General features: G+C 41.1%; 1 long non-coding RNA gene across 1 annotated transcript in view; it reads right to left on the bottom strand.

The window, feature by feature from the left end:
* Positions 1-397: 397 nt before the first annotated feature.
* LOC138368982 (uncharacterized) overlaps positions 398-7123 on the bottom strand; it is an 8406-nt gene continuing 1680 nt past the window's right edge. Inside the window, exons 2-3 of the long non-coding RNA XR_011229690.1 lie at positions 4180-7123; positions 398-612 (exon numbers count right to left, since the gene is read on the bottom strand). The exon at positions 4180-7123 is cut by the window's right edge and continues 1035 nt beyond it. This is a non-coding gene — a long non-coding RNA (uncharacterized lncRNA). The remainder of the gene's footprint in view (positions 613-4179) is intronic.

Below are 7123 nucleotides of genomic sequence, written 5' to 3'. Positions count from 1 at the left end.
CCATTTCACAAGCTTTCCAGTCCCTGTCACTTTGTAAAAAAAAGAATTTCTGTCTTCTTCATTTCTATCCCCATTTAGACGTTTTGCCTCAATTAGGTTCATTTTCAGCTTTTCTCTGTCTTCCTTGGAGAGGTCTTGTCTTATTGACCATAATTTGCCAACCTCATCACTCTGCAGTTTCCTGGCATTTCTTAGCACTTCCATCATGTTTTTCACTCCATTAAACGTCACCCTTAAGGGGCGGTTCTTTTGTGTGTGTGTGTGTGTGTGTGTGTGTGTGTGTGTGTGTGTGTGTGTGTGTGTGTGTGTGTGTGTGTGTGTGTGTGGAATTCAGGGTGATTGCACATATTTGGAGTTTTAAACTGGGAAACATGGGCAATAATAAACACTATTTTTCTGTATTTTTATTTCTCCTGAACTTTAAGAAACTCGATAAAAAATCATCTACTGAGGCGTAGAAACATGGCATGTTTACATTCTGGGCTGTCCTCAGGTAGATACTTGTCATGGAATCCAGAGAGAAACTCCTCCACCTTGAAGCCAAAACGCTGATACAAAATGAGTGCTGGATTTGTTGCAGAAACATGTAGTCACGTCTTTACCCATGCATGTCTGTGGCCCAAGAGAAATGCTTACTGTAACTATTGGTTAGTAATTAATATAATGAGGGGGAATGGGAGTGGGGCTAAGGAGAGGAGGGGCCAGGAAAGTGGGTGAAGGTATGGGTGGAGAGGGATAGGAAAGTAAGGTAAGGTAAGATAAGGTAATTATCAAAAGAAGGCACCAAACCGGGAAGGCTATGTAGCACCATCAAATATGCGGGATAATCAGAGGGCACTAAATATCACCAAGGATGCCAATTCGAGAGGGATAGGAAAGAGGTAGGTAAGGGGGGGGGGGGGAAGAAGGCACAAGAGGTTGATAGGTACCTGGAAAGGATGGAGGGTAAGGAAAACGAGGTAGGTAGGTAACAGAGGGAAGAAGTAGGAAGGTATGGAGGGACAGAAAAGAGATAGGGAGATGGGAAAGATGAAGGTGGTGGGTGAGGTAGTGTGGCTACTCACGTCAATAAAACTTGTAAATTAATTTAAACTCCTTATAAATACATATTATGCAGGTCTTTTTGTTGATGACGCAGTTCTTTTGAGAAAGGCAATTGTCGATCAGATGCAAGTTTTACTGATGTACAAACCCACACAAACACCTCAATCACATTTCATTCCTGTAATATACTAAATTAACACTTTTTATTCTCAAACTGACCTTCCTTATGACCCCCATGCATATATTCATTGAACCACCATGGATAATTCTGGCAATATTATTGGAACAGCTACTCAATGCACTATTAACAATAAGAACTCTCCACAGCATTTAATTAATAACATTTCAAACTCCATATATGCTCATTACTCTCCAGAGAAAGACCATTCACTTTGTTATATGTTTTTTTAATTTATAAAATGTATGTGGCATTTATTAACACTCTCATATGCTCTGTTCCATTAGTTTATTTCACAATGTAACCTGGAGCATATCTGGGAGAGGGTTTCGGGAGTTCTACTCTCCAAGCTCGGTCTGAGGCCAGGCTTGAACCAACTTTGTTCACGGAATTATTTCATTTTTTTGTTTATTCTTTCATTCACTACTCTGCCATACAATTTGCTAATTACACTTCGTAACTAATTGCCTCTTACACTCGTGAAGTCCTCTTACTTTTATATAAATATTTTGGTTTGTTATTGGGCTTAAGGCCTATGAACCTGAAGGGTTATTAAGGCCACAACAATAGCTTAATGACCACCCAGCAAGAATAATTTAGTCCTGGATTATGTTCCATACTAAATTCTATACATGTATACTGAGAAACCATGTGATCAGCCAATACTCCAGATATTCCCTTTATAGTTTTATATCAGATATTATGTAACATTCATCTTAATATAAGCACATACAGTTATCAATCAGGTTCTTCAATAATCTTTCATTATTCACATAATGACAAGTCAGTAATTATCAAAAGAAGGCACCAAGCCAGGGAGATTATGTAGCACCATCAAATGAGCGGGATATTCCAAAGGTGCTAAATATCACCAAGGATGCCAGTACTAGAACAAAAGTGCATAAGGCAAACAATACAAAAGGTATCTGATTCCCCAAGGATTCTATTAAGGGACAGGTGACTGCGAGGGACAGTCGGAAAGCAAGACGCAAGCATAATGACAAGTAAACTGATGTATATCCTTAAGCTTAAAACATGTGCAATATCAGTAGTGCACATCGCCTACTTACTCATTCCTCAATTCCTGCATTTAAAATTCCGATTTGGTTAAATATGACTGCATAGCTGGCATCTTGAGGTTATCTTGAGATGATTTCGGGGCTTTTAGTGTCCCCGCGGCCCGGTCCTCGACCAGGCCTCCACCCCCAGGAAGCAGCCCGTGACAGCTGACTAACACCCAGGTACCTATTTTACTGCTAGGTAACAGGGGCATAGGGTGAAAGAAACTCTGCCCATTGTTTCTCGCCGGCGCCTGGGATCGAACCCAGGACCACAGGATCACAAGTCCAGCGTGCTGTCCGCTCGGCCGACCGGCTCCCTTTGATCATTTGGCATTGTTGATCATATAGTGTAAGCTTTCTATGCTTCTAGCTACAGGTATTTTCTTACTGTATCAGTAATAACCCTTAAACGGTGCAACTGTTAAATGGAGACAGTCTTTCTTGCATCTGCATCCCGGTGGAATGCAAGAAAAACAATTGTCCTGAAAAAAATATTTCTTTTGACATTATTAATTAACCTTCAGGAAGCACAAAACCCCAAGTAAAAAGTCTCTACTTCTTGTGTTTCAGCTCAAGTGGTCTGGAGAAGTTGCATTTTTGTTTGGGCAGAAATGAGGCAAGGTGCCGCATGCAATAACTTTTGTTGATTTATTTTCATTGTTTCGCACTTTATTTAGTTTTTTCGTGCTAACAGGTTGCATTAGTGTGTTAAAGGTGGTGTTTATTATGTTTAACTTTGAAAATACTGCAGAAAGTAAGCACACACACGCACACGATTTTGGTCTATGATTTGCACCCTCTAAGAGTTAACCAAGCAATAATTATCAATCAAGTTAACAAAATTCACGGTAAAGAAACTCTAGTAATTATTGAAGGAATTATTTTCTACAATGTTTTGTTCCACTCTGGAACATCTTCAGGTAAAGAAAGAATACATAATACCTTCGATTAAATTATATTGACATGACCACCACAAAGCTTTCGAGAAGACTGCCTGCCATCTACAAGCTGCTGCCCCTAGAAACCATATGCAAAGTGTACATAACAACTCACTAGAAACATGATAGTAGATAATATAAAAATCCTGGAATCCACTACTGATCAAACGAGGTGTCGTTATGGAATTCATAACAACACCTCTACCGACTTCTCCCTGCCCACCGAAAGTACGAAAGTTTAACTAAATGCCTTACCCAATGCCTGACTGGCCCTTTCCCCCTTATTCCTACCTCATTCCCTTATTCCTTACTGTTCAATTGCCCCATATTCTTTTGACCCTTCACTTCACCCCCACAAAACCTCATCCCTTCCACATGTGTATTGAACCCCAATTTGCACCTTATGTATTCTTTCTTTACCAAAAGATGTTCCAGGATGGAATGAAACATTGTAAAAATATATCCTTTATTAATTACTAGAGTGTCTTTACCGTGAATTTTGGTAATTCGATTGCTCTTCTCAATACTGACACTAAGACATTACAAGCATAGAGAGCTTACACTATAAAATTAACAATGCCAGCAATGTGGTCACATTTAAACAAATATGCTTAAAGGAACACCCGTTGCCCAAGTATACTAACATCAAAATTCTTACTCTATATAAATCTAGCACATTAAATCTTCCCTCAAACTCTTTCAACCCTTCCAACCTCTTATATTTTAATTTATCCCATCCCCCCTTCCCTTACATTTCACACAGCAGTAAAAGCCTGGTCTTCGTGGGGTGGATGATGATGGATCTCAGGCCCAGTCTTCCCAACCATTTATCATGTGATACAAGGTTGTTTGTACCACTGTGGTAAGCAATGGGGCCATCACATCCCATGCAAACTGCCAATTTGGTTTATATTTAATTAAAACTGACTAATTAATAGTTGTATAGTGTTTAACTTACTTGAATCAAGTGAAAGAACAAATGTAGCAATACCAGCATGTGGCCATTCTGGGTGCACTAGCAGGAATGACAGGTATGCCATGTTGAAGCCTGTGTCAGGAACGAGCACCCCAAACCCCACCACTAAGCTACGGTAGAGGACAACACAAGTATGATCTGGATACTGTAGCACTTCTGACACTGTAATGAATAAACAATTAGTTACTAATTAGTTTAACAGAGCATAGATGAAAACTGCTAGTTTAAGGACATGCTATTAAATGGCTCTTGGATCTAAATAAATATAAAAGTAAATTTGATTTAAAATGGCACTTTCTGTATAGCCCCCTAGTCACTCCATACCCCAAGGAATGAACAAAATTTCAAATATCTCCCATGAGATTTTCACACACTTGCCAATTACACTGTTTAACTTTTTTTCTGGATAGCAAATGTTATTTCCAAATTGATTATTATGCCTCCAATGGAGGCATATATGAAAATGGCTATTATTCCCAAGCAACTTTACTTTCTGTGGGAGCCCTGTTGGCTCCCTGAAGCTGTCATACACTGATCAGTTCTATCAGTTGTGGAGTTATATCTGCCTACCAGGGACCACGAGCCAGAACTTGGTCCCCTCACAGAGATGCAGGAAACAATGGCCTATGATCACTTTACATTTAAAGGTTATCATCTTTGTCATCATCTAGGTAAGGCACCCAGAAAGATTGGCGAATCAAAACCAACCACTGAATGGTTAAACACAACACTGCAGCCCCAAAATTGTCAAAAGAACTCTCCAACAATGAAAACAGCCAAACTTTTGTGAAATTAGCCTCCCTCCCCCAGCTAGTTTGCACCACCATCCTCCTCCTTGCTGGGGGGCAGAGGGAGCCAGCCCGGATCAGCCAGGCCCCACACCGGCCAATTCTAGACTGATGTCTGTGCCTGATGGCCGTCGTCGATCTGACTCTGGTTTTCCTTTTATGAGTGGTGTTTTTTGCCTTTGGGCTGAGTTCTTACATGGAAGTATGTGTGAGCCAGGCATTTAGTGCCTGGGGCTGCACATGCTCAGAGTTTTCTTCCCCTGTGTGCTCTGCAAGTACTGTATTACTTTTTCCTGGGGAGTTTGGGACACACTCCTTTTAGGGGCCTTCCTTGCTTCAGGTGGTCTTTGGTGTGGGTACGCCGATGGTCTGTGACTTCTGTCTTTCCTTTGGTTTGGGAGCATTTAGGGCTGGTAGGGTGCACTGTGGCCTGCATGGCCTGCTATTAAGTTAGCACACGGCATGCCAAAGTTTTTTTCTGGCTACTCGTTTGCTGCAGTCTGGTCATGGTCTCTGGGGTTTCTTGAAGAATTTATCATTTGGACTCTGTTTTACTTGTCTCTTGGGCTTGAGGGTTCATGCCTTGCAGCTTATTAGGCTAGCCTTGGGTGTGTATTAGGCTAGCCTTGGGTGTGTATTAGGCTAGCCTTGGGTGTGTATTAGGCTAGCCTTGGGTGTGTATTAGGAAAGACCCAGAAGCCATGGCATGAGCATGAGGCTGAACTTCCTCCGTGCACAAGTCGGAATGCGAAACACCCTGGAATGGTCCAAGCCACAACCTAAGCTAAATCCTGCCCCGACTCAGTAACTGGGATGGGGGGAGAGGGGAGAAATAAGGGATAACCAAACCCACAAGGGAAGGAAGAGGATAACAACACTGAATTGAACCCAAAAAACCAGCGTTGAATGTAATGAAATGCCATTTTCTGGGTGAGCCCAAGAGGCTCCCTGGAGCTATCGGGCTAATGTGTGATATATTAGGCCAGGGCATTAGTCTATAGAGTTCAGCCTACCGACAATCTTTAAGAAACTTAAGCTGGTTCTTGTGACGTTTGGCGGTAACAAGGAAAGACTCGAAGGCGCAAAAAGGCTGTTTAAAGGAAGGAAGGAAGGGAATCAAAGAAATTAATTGACGACGACAAAACGTTCGCGTCTTCTCATCTTCTGGTGTGTGGTTTAATCTTCCTATGTCTTTTGTCTACAATGTCTTATCTACAATACTACTACTACCCAAAATATAAAGATTAGAAAAATTCTGTGATGTATGTATGTATATGTAATGAACAAATCCACAAGGGCTGTGATGACAGTTCAAACCTACATCTGAGAGGATCCCAGACCCAGATCACAGATTCACGGCCCTTGTGGATTTGTTCATTTGATGCATCCCACTATTGTGATTTCTGTATGTAAATTTTTTAAGGCTTTGTTCTCACCTTTAACAGGGATGTGACCCCCCACACACAATCTTTCCCAGACATTTCAAATGACTTCAGGAGTTTCCCACACCCTTGCAAAAGCGCATTATTTTTTGCAGAATTCTACATTTGAATTGGCTATTATGAATGTGAAGCAGTTACCACTTAGTTGCAGGAAGCCTGGTCGAGGACCGGGCCTGCAGGGACATTAAGCCCCGAGGTCATCTCAAGATAGTTTGAAAGAGATAATGAGGAGAAAATATACAAGCAAAGATATGTACAAGTATGTATGGAATAAAAGAGAACTGTCCAGTAACATATGGAGATGTAGTAAGTAAATGGCTATAGTTATTACATTTCTGAAGCCTTATTCTCTTCAGGAATTACCATAGGTATGATGTTCACAAAAGAATAAGCCTTCAGACTAACTTATTCAGACAAGCCTTTATTAGCCAACTTCAATGCCCTTGTGTCCTCAAGGATCCTTTTTCAGTCCCTTGACATTTTTTCAAGAACAAAGGTCGTTTTTCCATAAATCATGTCCTCGTGTTAGTCATGAGAACACTGCAGTAGGCATACTCTGTGGAAACAGAAGGCCCAGACACAGGATACAGAATAGGAGATGAAGTACTTAATGAAACGGACAGAGAGAAAGATCTTGGAGTTGATATCACACCAAACCTGTCTCCTGAAGCCCACATAAAAAGAATAACGTCTGCA

This window comes from Procambarus clarkii, chromosome 26, assembly GCF_040958095.1.
Source record: "Procambarus clarkii isolate CNS0578487 chromosome 26, FALCON_Pclarkii_2.0, whole genome shotgun sequence".
NCBI lineage: Eukaryota > Metazoa > Arthropoda > Malacostraca > Decapoda > Cambaridae > Procambarus > Procambarus clarkii.
This window is presented reverse-complemented; position numbering and strand designations above follow the sequence as displayed.